Source organism: Taudactylus pleione, unplaced genomic scaffold (genome assembly GCF_031769625.1).
Source record: "Taudactylus pleione unplaced genomic scaffold, aTauple2 ptg001431l, whole genome shotgun sequence".
NCBI classification, from domain to species: Eukaryota; Metazoa; Chordata; class Amphibia; order Anura; family Myobatrachidae; genus Taudactylus; species Taudactylus pleione.
Window position 1 is genome coordinate 1,360,488 of NW_028285830.1, and position 14,678 is coordinate 1,375,165.

Sequence of the window (14,678 nt, forward strand, 5' to 3'; positions counted from 1 at the left end):
CGCTCCACGTAGCCACTCAGCTACCAACATCTACCCACGGCTATCCAGCCGCTCCACGTAGCCACTCAGCTACCAACGTCTACCCACGGCTATCCAGCCGCTCCACGTAGCCACTCAGCTACCAACGTCTACCCACGGCTATCCAGCCGCTCCACGTAGCCACTCAGCTACCAACGTCTACCCACGGCTATCCAGCCGCTCCAAGTAGCCACTCAGCTACCAACGTCTACCCACGGCTATCCAGCCGCTCCACGAAGCCACTCAGCTACCAACGTCTACCCTCGGCTATCCAGCCGCTCCACGTAGCTTCCTAGCTACCTCGTTACTGCCGCATTCCTCAAACTCCTGTCAGTTCACTGCACCCTCTCATGCGGAGAAACTTCATTAAGCCAAGTCTCCTCCAGCGAGCGTCTGCGCCAAGTAATACAGATCCAAGGCCCAGTCCGGGAACACAGCTCCTAAATTCCACGCTTGTGACACTATATAATCACTGTATAGTGTATGGGAATATACATAATAATATGTGATCACTTTATAGTGTATGGGAATATACATAATAATATGTGATCACTTTATAGTGTATGGGAATATACATAATAACATGTGATCACTTTATAGTGTATGGGAATATACATAATATGTGATCACTGTATAGTGTATGGGAATATACATAATAATATGTGATCACTGTATAGTGTATGGGAATATACATAATATGTGATCACTTTATAGTGTATGGGAATATACATAATAATATGTGATCACTGTATAGTGTATGGGAATATACCTAATATGTGATCACTGTATAGTGTATGGGAATATACATAATAATATGTGATCACTGTATAGTGTATGGGAATATACATAATATGTGATCACTTTATAGTGTATGGGAATATACATAATATTTGATCACTGTATAGTGTATGGGAATATACATAATAACGTGATCACTTTATAGTGTATGGGAATATACATAATATGTGATCACTTTATAGTGTATGGGAATATATATAATATGTTATCACTTTATAGTGTATGGGAATATACATAATAATATGTGATCACTGTAAAGTGTATGGGAATATACATAATATGTGATCACTTTATAGTGTATGGGAATTTACATAATAATATGTGATCACTTTATAGTGTATGGGAATATACATAATATGTGATCACTTTATAGTGTATGGGAATATACATAATAATATGTGATCACTTTATAGTGTATGGGAATATACATAATAATATGTGATCACTTTATAGTGTATGGGAATATACATAATATGTGATCACTTTATAGTGTATGGGAATATACATAATAATATGTGATCACTTTATAGTGTATGGGAATATACATAATAATTAGGGGTGTGCACCGGCCACTTTTCGTGTTTTGTGTTTTGGTTTTGGATCTGGATCTTTCTTCGTGTTTTGGATCTGGATTGGTTTTGCCAAAACCACCCTTCCGTGTTTTGGGTTCTGGGTTTTGTGTTTTGGATCTGTATTTTTTTGAAAAAAAGCATAAAAACAGCTAAAATCACAGAATTTGTAGGTTTTTCTGCTCCTATGCTATTATTAACCTCAATAACCTTAATTTCCACTCATTTCCAGTCTATTCTGAACACCTCACACCTCACAATAGTGTTTTTATGTCCAAAAGGTTGCACCGAGGTAGCTGGATGACTATGCTAAGCGACACGAGTGGGCGGCACAAACACGTGACCCATCTAGGAGTGACACTGCAGTGGCAGGCAGGATGGCAGTTAGAAAAACTAGGCCCCAAACTGTACATAATGCAAAGAAAAAAAGAGGTGCAAGATGGAATTGTCCTTGGGCCCTCCCACCCACCCTTATGTTGTATAAACAGGACATGCACACTTTAACAAATCAATCATTTCAGCGCCAGGGTCTGCCACACAACTGTGGCTGAAATGATTGGTTCGTTTGGGCCCCCACAAAACAAGCTGGCAATTAATGTGTCCCTGCACAAACTGGCTCTACGGAGGCAAGATGTCATCCTCATCCTCCTCATCCACCGATTCCTCACCCTCTTCAGTGTGTACATCCTCATCCTCACAAAGTATTAACTCGTCCCCACTTGAATCCACCACCACAGGTCCCTCTGTACCTTCTGGAGGCTGGTCTCCCTGGAAGAGCTGATAATTCATTTTGATGAACATCATCTTCTCCACATTCTGTGGAAGCAACCTCCTACGCCTTTCGCTGACAAGGTTCCCGGCTGCACTAAACACTCTTTCGGAGTACACACTGGAGGGGGGGCAACTCAGGTAAAATAGAGCCAGTTTGTACAGGGGCCTCCAAATTGCCTCTTTTTCCTGCCAGTACAGGTATGGACTGTCTGACATGCCTACTTGGATGCTGTCACCGATGTAATCCTCCACCATTCTGTCAATGGTGACAGTATCATATGCAGTGACAGTAGACATGTCAGAAATTGTTGCCAGGTCCTTCAGTCCGGACCAGATGTCCAAACTTGGTCCTGCCTGCCCTGCATCACCGCCAGCGGGTTGCTTAGGATACCTAAGTTTTTTCCTGGCAGCCCCAGTTGCGGGAGAAAATGAAGAAGGAGCCGTTGACGTGTCACGTTCCGCTTCAGCTGACAGTGTGTTCACCAGCAGGTCTTTGCACCTCTGCAGGCTTGTGTCGGCCGGAAAGAGAGACACCACATAGGCTTTAAACCTAGGATCGAGCACGGTGGCCAAAATGTAGTGGTCTGATTTCAACAGATTGACCACCCTGGAATCCTGGCAAAGCGAATGAAGGGCTTCATCCACAAGTCCCACATGCCGAGCGGAATCGCTCCGTCTTAGCTCCTCCTTCACTTTCTCCAGCTGCTTCTGCAAAAGCCTGATGAGGGGAATGACCTGACTCAAGCTGGCAGTGTCTGAACTGACTTCACGTGTGGCAAGTTCGAAGGGCTGAAGAACCTTGCACAACACGGAAATCATTCTCCACTGCGCTTGAGTCAGGTGCATACCCCCTCCTTTGCCTATGTCATAGGTGGATGTATAGGCTTGTATGGCCTTTTGCTGCTCCTCCATCCTCTGAAGCATATAGAGGGTTGAGTTCCACCGCGTCACAACCTCTTGCTTCAGGTGATGGCGGGGCAGGTTCAAGAGTGTTTGCTGGCGCTCCAGTCTTCGGCACGCAGTCGCTGAATGGCGAAAGTGGCCAGAAATTTTTCGGGCCACCCAAAGCGTCTCCTGCACGCCCCTGTCGCTTTTCAGAAAATTCTGCACCACCAAGTTTATTGTGTGAGCAAAACATGGGACGTGCTGGAATTTGCCCAGATGTAATGCCCGCACAATATTGGTGGCGTTGTCAGATATCACAAATCCCCAGGAGAGTCTAAGTGGGGTAAGCCACTGGGCGATGATTTCCCTCAGTTTCTCTAAGAGGTTGTCGGCGGTGTGCCTCTTACTGAAACCGGTGATACACAGCGTAGCCTGCCTTGTAACGAGCTGGCGTTTCTGAGATGCTGCTACTGGTGACGCTGCTGCTGTTGCTGCGTAAGGTGATACATCTACCCAGTGGGCTGTCACAGTCATATAGTCCTTAGTCTGCCCTGTTCCACTTGTCCACATGTCCGTGGTTAAGTGGACATTGTGTACAACGGCATTTTTCAGGACACTGAGGACACTTTTTCTGACGTTTCTGTACAGTCTCGGTATCGCCTGCCTAGTGAAGTGGAATCTAGACGGGATTTGGAACCGGGGACACACTACCTCCATCAATTGTCTAAATCCCACTGCACTAATGGCGGATACCGGACGCACGTCTAACACCAACATAGCAGTCAAGGCCTCAGTTATACGTTTTGCTTCAGGATGACTGCTGTCGTACTTCATCCTCCTCGCTAAGGACTGTTGGAGGGTCAATTGTTTAGTAAAAGTAGTGGTGTTCCTACTTCCTCTCTGGGATGATGAACGACTCCCAGCAGCAGCAGCGGCAGCAGTAGGCGTAGCAATGCAGGATCCTCCGGAGGAATCCCGGATAGGAGAGTCAGTCATGCCAGTGATATGGCCTGCAGGACTACTTCCGATCCTGACTAAGGAGGAAATTGACGAGGAGGGAGTTGACGGTGTGGTTTGCAGGCGCTTGGATACAACAGGACAACGGGATTTAGGTGTCCCTGGACTGCTTACGGTCTGAGCCAAAGTTTCTGAACTTGACAGTAACTTTTTATGAACGCGCTGCAGGTGCCGTATAAGGGAGGATGTTCCTAGGTGGTTGACGTCCCTACCCCTACTTATTTCACCTTTACATATGGTACATATGGCAAGACAGTTGTTGTCCGGATTTGGATAGAAATATTGCCAGACCAAAGAGGTGGAATGTTTGGTCTTCTGCCCAGGCATGACCGTGATGGGCTTTTTCATCCCACGGACAACAACTGTCTCCCCCGGAGCCTGATTTAAACAAACCACATCACCATCAGAATCCTCCTCGCCAACTTCCTCCTCAGCGCCAGCTACACCAGTATCCTCATCCTGTTGTACTTCAACAGTGACATCTTCAATTTGCATATCAGCAAGTGGACTGTGGGTGCTCCTTTCAGCACTTGCAGGGGGCGTGCAAATGGTGGAAAGAGCCACCTCTTCCCGTCCAGTGCTGGGAAGGTCAGGCATCGCAACCACCACCACACTTGGACTCTCTTTGGGGATTTGTGATATCTTCTTAGAAAGCACAGTTCTTCGCTGTGCTTTTGCCAGCTTAACTCTTTTGATTTTTTTAGTGGGAGGAGTGCTTCCATCGTCATGTGAAGCTGAACCACTAGTCATGAACATACTAGGGATCGACCTTAGCCGTTCCTTGCCACTCCGTGTCGTAAATGGCATATTGGCAAGTTTACGTTTCTCTTCAGCTGATTTAAATGTCTTTTTCAAGGTCATTTTCCTGAACTTTGCCATTTGGGATTGTATGTGCCCTCTACTATGACATTGGGCATCGGCCTTGGCAGACGACGTTGATGGCATGTTATCGTCTATGTCATGACTAGTGGCAGCAGCTTCAGCACTAGGAGGAAGTGGTTCTTGATCTTTCTCTATTTTATTTTTATCGGAGAAAGTTTGGTCCTCCATTTATGTTATATCGATTTGATATATACGTGCGGCTAAACACAGAAAATAAATTTTTTTTTGGTTCGGACTGGAGTGTACTTTGTGGGTTACAGCACCCTTTAACGGTCAAGCCAGCCGGCCCTTTACTTATGACACAGGCGCACTCTTGGCACTACTTTGTTGATGCACGTGCGGCTACTGCGCACACAATTCACAAACACAGAAAATAATTTTTTTTTGGTTTGGACTGGAGTGTACTTTCGGGGGTTACAGCACCCTTTAACGGTCAAGCCAGCCGGCCCTTTACTTATGACACAGGCGCACGCTTGGCACTACTTTGTTGATGCACGTGCGGCTACTGCGCACACAATTCACAAACACAGAAAATAATTTTTTTTTAGGTTTGGACTGGAGTGTACTTTCGGGGGTTACAGCACCCTTAACGGTCAAGCCAGCCGGCCCTTTACTTATGACACAGGCGCACGCTTGGCACTACTTTGTTGATGCACGTGCGGCTACTGCGCACACAATTCACAAACACAGAAAATAATTTTTTTTTTGGTTTGGACTGGAGTGTACTTTCGGGGGTTACAGCACCCTTAACGGTCAAGCCAGCCGGCCCTTTACTTATGACACAGGCGCACGCTTGGCACTACTTTGTTGATGCACGTGCGGCTACTGCGCACACAATTCACAAACACAGAAAATAATTTTTTTTTTGGTTTGGACTGGAGTGTACTTTCGGGGGTTACAGCACCCTTAACGGTCAAGCCAGCCGGCCCTTTACTTATGACACAGGCGAACGCTTGACACTACTTTGTTGATGCACGTGCGGCTACTGCGCACACAATTCACAAACACAGAAAATAATTTTTTTTTGGTTTGGACTGGAGTGTACTTTCAGGGGTTACAGCACCCTTTAACGGTCAAGCCAGCCGGCCCTTTACTTATGACACAGGCGCACGCTTGGCACTACTTTGTTGATGCACGTGCGGCTACTGCGCACACAATTCACAAACACAGAAAATAATTTTTTTTTGGTTTGGACTGGAGTGTACTTTCGGGGGTTACAGCACCCTTTAACGGTCAAGCCAGCCGGCCCTTTACTTATGACACAGGGGCACTCTTGGCACTACTTTGTTGATGCACGTGCGGCTACTGCGCACACAATTCACAAACACAGAAAATAATTTTTTTTTAGGTTTGGACTGGAGTGTACTTTCGGGGGTTACAGCACCCTTAACGGTCAAGCCAGCCGGCCCTTTACTTATGACACAGGCGCACGCTTGGCACTACTTTGTTGATGCACGTGCGGCTACTGCGCACACAATTCACAAACACAGAAAATAATTTTTTTTTGGTTTGGACTGGAGTGTACTTTCGGGGGTTACAGCACCCTTTAACGGTCAAGCCAGCCGGCCCTTTACTTATGACACAGGCGCACGCTTGGCACTACTTTGTTGATGCACGTGCGGCTACTGCGCACACAATTCACAAACACAGAAAATAATTTTTTTTTTGGTTTGGACTGGAGTGTACTTTCGGGGGTTACAGCACCCTTAACGGTCAAGCCAGCCGGCCCTTTACTTATGACACAGGCGCACGCTTGGCACTACTTTGTTGATGCACGTGCGGCTACTGCGCACACAATTCACAAACACAGAAAATATATTATTTTTTTAGCACTTGGGGGGAGCACCCCTGATGGACAGAGCACCCCCTGGACAACACTACAGCACCCCTTTAGGACTGGGACACTGCACAGGACTTTGGAACTGACTGCACAACACAGTCCAGCCAGCCCCTATGGACTTTGAAGTAGTGGACACAGCCCCTATTAACAACAGCAGCACAGCACAACACAGCCAGCCCCTATGGACTTTGAAGTAGTGGACAACAGCAGCACTACACTACACTACACTACACAGCACTAACTCCCACCCTCCCTCTTCACTGTCCACAGCCGAGTGAGAAAATGGCGCCGACGCGGGTACCTTATATAGGATCCAAAACCCGCGAGACTCGGAAGGCGGGATGATGACGTTTTGCCTCGATGTCAGATCCGAGTCAGGCGGGAAAAGTCGAGCCTGACTCGGATCGGACTCGGATCGGGGGGGCTCGGGGGGGTTCGGATTTCAGAAATCCGAACCCGCTCACCCCTAATAATAATATGTGATCACTTTATAGTGTATGGGAATATACATAATATGTGATCACTTTATAGTGTATGGGAATATACATAATAATATGTGATCACTTTATAGTGTATGGGAATATACATAATAATATGTGATCACTTTATAGTGTATGGGAATATACATAATATGTGATCACTTTATAGTCTATCGGAATATACATAATATGTGATCACTTTATAGTGTATGGGAATATACATAAATATGTGATCACTTTATAGTGTATGGGAATATACATAATAATATGTGATCACTTTATAGTGTATGGGAATATACATAATATGTGATCACTTTATAGTGTATGGGAATATACATAATAACATGTGATCACTGTATAGTGTATGGGAATATACATAATATGTGATCACTTTATAGTGTATGGGAATATACATAATAATATGTGATCACTTTATAGTGTATGGGAATATACATAATATGTGATCACTTTATAGTGTATGGGAATATACATAATATGTGATCACTTTATAGTGTATGGGAATATACATAATATGTGATCACTTTATAGTGTATGGGAATATACATAATATGTGATCACTTTATAGTGTATGGGAATATACATAATATGTGATCACTTTATAGTGTATGGGAATATACATAATATGTGATCACTTTATAGTGTATGGGAATATACATAATATGTGATCACTTTATAGTGTATGGGAATATACATAATAATATGTGATCACTTTATAGTGTATGGGAATATACATAATAATATGTGATCACTTTATAGTGTATGGGAATATACATAATAATATGTTATCACTTTATAGTGTATGGGATATACATAATATGTGATCACTTTATAGTGTATGGGAATATACATAATATGTGATCACTTTATAGTGTATGGGAATATACATAATATGTGATCACTTTATAGTGTTTGGGAATATACATAATAATATGTGATCACTTTATAGTGTATGGGAATATACATAATATGTGATCACTTTATAGTGTTTGGGAATATACATAATAATATGTGATCACTTTATAGTGTATGGGAATATACATAATATGTGATCACTTTGTAGTGTATGGGAATATACATAATATGTGATCACATTATAGTGTATGGGATATATATAATAATATGTGATCACTGTATAGTGTATGGGAATATACATAATATGTGATCACTTTATAGTGTATGGGAATATACATAATAATATGTGATCACTTTATAGTGTATGGGAATATACATAATAATATGTGATCACTTTATAGTGTATGGGAATATACATAATAATATGTGATCACATTATAGTGTATGGGAATATACATAATATGTGATCACTGTATTAGCATATTCTGAGTCAGTAGCTGGTTCCTACAGCGAGGTTTCTGATGGGCCTTACGCTCTGACGGCCAATACGGTATACAGCTGTCATAAACCAGACTACACCGGTTCTATGCATGCTGGAGGAGGTGATACTGGAGGAGGTGATACTGGTGGAGGCATACACATTTAGCGTATGTAGGTGACACCGTACCTTTATATTATCAGTCAGGCCCAGGGGCTGCAGATGAACGCAGACTCTCTCCGCGCAGAAGCGATGCTGACTGGCTGCTCCATGTCACATGCATCACAAAAAATGTCCAGCCAGCAGGTAGACATGTCCTGCAGGGATTAGGTGCTGCAGAGGGAGCCGTGCATCTCCACGTAGGGATCAGATTCTCTGGAGCTAGGAAAATTCAAAAGCAACTTATTCACATATTTCTACTAAGACATCACGCCTGTACATTCATATGTCGCCCTCTGGGCGCACAAATGCTAATGCCTCGGTACGATTACATCTGCGTGGCTGGGACGAGTGTGGATGTATACAGTATGTACAATGTAGGGGCAGAGGGAGAACACAGACACGGTACAATATGTAGGAATGAGAGGATTCCTTATACAAAATACTAAAAACATGACATGACACATCTGCGGGGAGGACACTGGGATCCGCACACATTTAGGGGAATTTGTTCCAGTTGTCAAATTTAAGGTCACGGCCAGCGGGAACATTCTGTATCAATGGGTTTGACACTGAGTACGGAGACTGTACCCGGATATTGTAAGAGGGAACCGTAATTACCACCCTGACCTGTGCCGTTTCCTCATGCTGGCCATGTCAGTTTGTTTCTTCTAAAAGACGGCTAAACCGACACGTGAAAATAAGAGGTATAAATAATGATACACACACAATCCTCATCAAGTCTGTTATATACACTTATATATTCCCTGCTATAGCTCAGACTGCTGGACCCATAGCAGACATCTCAGAGGACTGTCCTGACTGGCACCGACAACTTCACCTCTCTGTAACTGGGCCCTGGCAGTAGACTTAAGCTTAGTAAACATGGTACGATCTGCGCAACCAACGATATCACTGAACGATTTCCCTTGAACTTTTCTGTAGTGCAGGACAAACGATATTGGGTGTACACACTGATAGATATATATGATAGACATTGGGTGTACACACTGATAGATATATATGATAGACATTGGGTGTACACACTGATAGATATATATGATAGACAATGGGTGTACACACTGATAGATGTATATGATAGACATTGGGTGTACACACTGATAGATGTATATGATAGACAATGGGTGTACACACTGATAGATATATATGATAGACATTGGGTGTACACACTGATAGATATATATGATAGACATTGGGTGTACACACTGATAGATATATATGATAGACATTGGGTGTACACACTGATAGATAAATATGATAGACATTGGGTGTACACACTGAGATATATATATGACAGACATTGGGTGTACACACTGATAGATATATATGATAGATATTGGGTGTACACACTGATAGATCTATATGATAGACATTGGGTGTACACACTGATAGATATATATGATAGATATTGGGTGTACACACTGATAGATATCTATGATAGTCATTGGGTGTACACACTGATAGATCTATATGATAGACATTGGGTGTACACACTGATAGATATATATGATAGATATTGGGTGTACACACTGATAGATATCTATGATAGACTTTGGGTGTACACACTGATAGATATCTATGATAGACATTGGGTGTACACACTGATAGATACAAATGATAGACCTTGGGTGTACACACTGATAGATATATGTGATAGATATTGGGTGTACACACTGATAGATATATATGATAGACATTGGGTGTACAAACTTATAGATGTATATGATAGACATTGGGTGTACACACTGATAGATGTATATGATAGACATTGGGTGTACACACTGATAGATATATATGATAGACATTGAGTGTACACACTGATAGATATCTATGCTATATATTGGGTGTACACACTGATAGATATATATGATAGACATTGGTGTACACACTGATAGATATATATGATAGACATTGAGTGTACACACTGATAGATATCTATGCTATATATTGGGTGTACACACTGATAGATATATATGATAGACATTGGTGTACACACTGATAGTTATATATGATAGACATTGGGTGTACACACTGATAGATATATATGATAGATATTGGGTGTACACACTGATAGATATCTATGATAGACTTTGGGTGTACACACTGATAGATATCTATGATAGACATTGGGTGTACACACTGATAGATACAAATGATAGACCTTGGGTGTACACACTGATAGATATATGTGATAGATATTGGGTGTACACACTGATAGATATATATGATAGACATTGGGTGTACAAACTTATAGATGTATATGATAGACATTGGGTGTACACACTGATAGATGTATATGATAGACATTGGGTGTACACACTGATAGATATATATGATAGACATTGAGTGTACACACTGATAGATATCTATGCTATATATTGGGTGTACACACTGATAGATATATATGATAGACATTGGTGTACACACTGATAGATATATATGATAGACATTGAGTGTACACACTGATAGATATCTATGCTATATATTGGGTGTACACACTGATAGATATATATGATAGACATTGGTGTACACACTGATAGTTATATATGATAGACATTGGGTGTACACACTGATAGATATCTATGATAGACATTGGGTGTACACACTGATAGATATATATGATAGACATTGGGTGTACACACTGATAGATGTATATGATAGACATTGTGTGAACACACTGATAGATATCTATGATAGACATTGGGTGTACACACTGATAGATATCTATGATAGACATTGGGTGTACACACTGATAGATATCTATGATAGACATTGTGTGTACATACTGATAACTATATATGGTAGACATTGGGTGTAAACACTCATAGATATCTATGATAGACATTGGGTATAGACACTGATAGATATCTATGATAGATACTGGGTGTACACACTGATAGATACATATGATAGACATTGGGTGTACACACTGATAGATATATATGATAGATATTGGGTGTACACACTGATAGATATCTATGATAGACATTGGGTGTACACACTGATAGATATCTATGATAGACATTGTGTGTACATACTGATAACTATATATGGTAGACATTGGGTGTAAACACTCATAGATATCTATGATAGACATTGGGTATAGACACTGATAGATATCTATGATAGATACTGGGTGTACACACTGATAGATACATATGATAGACATTGGGTGTACACACTGATAGATATCTATGATAGACATTGGGTGTACACACTGAAAGATATATATGATAGACATTGGATGTACACACTGATAGATATATATGATAGACATTGGGTGTACACACATATATATATATATATATATATATATATGATAGACATTGGGTGTACACACTGATAGATGTATATGATAGACATTGTGTGAACACACTGATAGATATCTATGATAGACATTGGGTGTACACACTGATAGATATCTATGATAGACATTGGGTGTACACACTGATAGATATCTATGATAGACATTGTGTGTACATACTGATAACTATATATGGTAGACATTGGGTGTAAACACTCATAGATATCTATGATAGACATTGGGTATAGACACTGATAGATATCTATGATAGATACTGGGTGTACACACTGATAGATACATATGATAGACATTGGGTGTACACACTGATAGATATATATGATAGATATTGGGTGTACACACTGATAGATATATATGATAGACATTGGGTGTACACACTGATAGATATACATGATAGACATTGGGTGTACACACTGATAGTTATATATGATAGACATTGGGTGTACACACTGATATATATCTATGACAGACATAGGGTGTACACACTGATATATATGATAGACATTGGGTGTACACACTGATAGATATCTATGATATATATTGGGTATACACACTGATAGATATCTATATTAGACATTGGGTGTACACACTGATAGATATATAAATATATGATAGACATTGGATGAACACACTGATAGATATTTATGATAGACATTGGGTGTACACACTGATAGATATCAATGATAGACATTGTGTGTACACACTGATAGCTATATATGATAGACATTGGGTGTAAACACTGATAGATATCTATGATAGACATTGGGTATAGACACTGATAGATATCTATGATAGATATTGGGTGTACACACTGATAGATACATATGATAGACATTGGGTGTACACACTGATAGATATATATGATAGACATTGGGTGTACACACTGATAGATATCTATGATAGACATTGGGTGTACACACTGATCGATATCTATGATAGGTATTGGGTGTACACACTGATAGATATCTATGATAGACATTGGGTGTACACACTGATAGATATCTATGATAGATATTGGTTGTACACACTGATAGATAGATATATATGATAGACATTGGGTGTACACACTGATAGATATATATTATAGACATTGGGTGTACACACTGATAGATATATATGATAGACATTGAGTGCACACACTGATAGATATATATATATGATAGACATTTGGTGTACACACTGATAGCTATCTATGATAGACATTGGGTGTACACACTGATCGATATCTATGATAGGTATTGGGTGTACACACTGATAGATATCTATGATAGACATTGGGTGTACACACTGATAGATATCTATGATAGACATTGGGTGTACACACTGATCGATATCTATGATAGGTATTGGGTGTACACACTGATAGATATCTATGATAGACATTGGGTGTACACACTGATAGATATCTATGATAGATATTGGTTGTACACACTGATAGATATATATGATAGACATTGGGTGTACACACTGATATATATATGATAGATATTGGGTGTACACACTTATAGATATCTATGATAGACATTGGGACTACACATTAATAGATATATATATGATAGACATTGGGACTACACATTAATAGATATATATATATGATAGACATTGGGTGTACACACTGATAGATATCTATGATAGACATTGGGTGTACACACTGATAGATATCTATGATATACATTGGGTGTACACACTGATAGATATATATGATAGACATTGGGTGTACACACTGATAGATATATAGGATAGACATTGGGTGTACACACTGATAGATATATACAGTATATGATAGACATTGGGTGTACCCAATGATAGATATCTATGATAGACATTGGGTGTACACACTGATAGATATATCTGATAGATATTGGGTGTACACACTGATAGATATATATGATAGACATTGGGTTGATAGATATTGGGTGTACACACTGATAGATATATATGATAGATATTGGGTGTACACACTGATAGATATATAGGATAGATATTGGGTGTACACACTGATAGATATATATATGGTAGACATTAAGTGTACACACTGATATCTATGATAGATATTGGGTGTACACACTGATAGATATAATATGATAGACATTGGATGTACACACTGATAGATATATATGAAAGACATTGGGTGTACACACTGATAGATATATATGATAGACATTGGGTGTAAACACTGATAGATATCTATGATAGACATTGGGTATAGACACTGATAGATATCTATGATAGATATTGGGTGTACACACTGATAGATACATATGATAGACATTGGGTGTACACACTGATAGATATCTATGATAGACATTGGGTGTACACACTGATAGATATCTATGATAGACATTGGGTGTACACACTGATCGATATCTATGATAGGTATTGGGTGTACACACTGATAGATATCTATGATAGACATTGGGTGTACACACTGATAGATATCTATGATAGATATTGGTTGTACACACTGATAGATAGATATATATGATAGACATTGGGTGTACACACTGATAGATATATATTATAGACATTGGGTGTACACACTGATAGATATATATGATAGACATTG

At 40.4% G+C, this 14,678-nt stretch overlaps 1 long non-coding RNA gene across 1 annotated transcript in view; it reads right to left on the reverse strand.

Annotated features, from left to right (window-relative positions):
* The window catches only part of LOC148442628 (uncharacterized), a 97,246-nt gene that overhangs the window by 51,039 nt on the left and 31,529 nt on the right, over positions 1–14,678 (reverse strand). Inside the window, exon 2 of the long non-coding RNA XR_015875782.1 lies at positions 8,800–8,991. This is a non-coding gene — a long non-coding RNA (uncharacterized LOC148442628). The remainder of the gene's footprint in view (positions 1–8,799; positions 8,992–14,678) is intronic.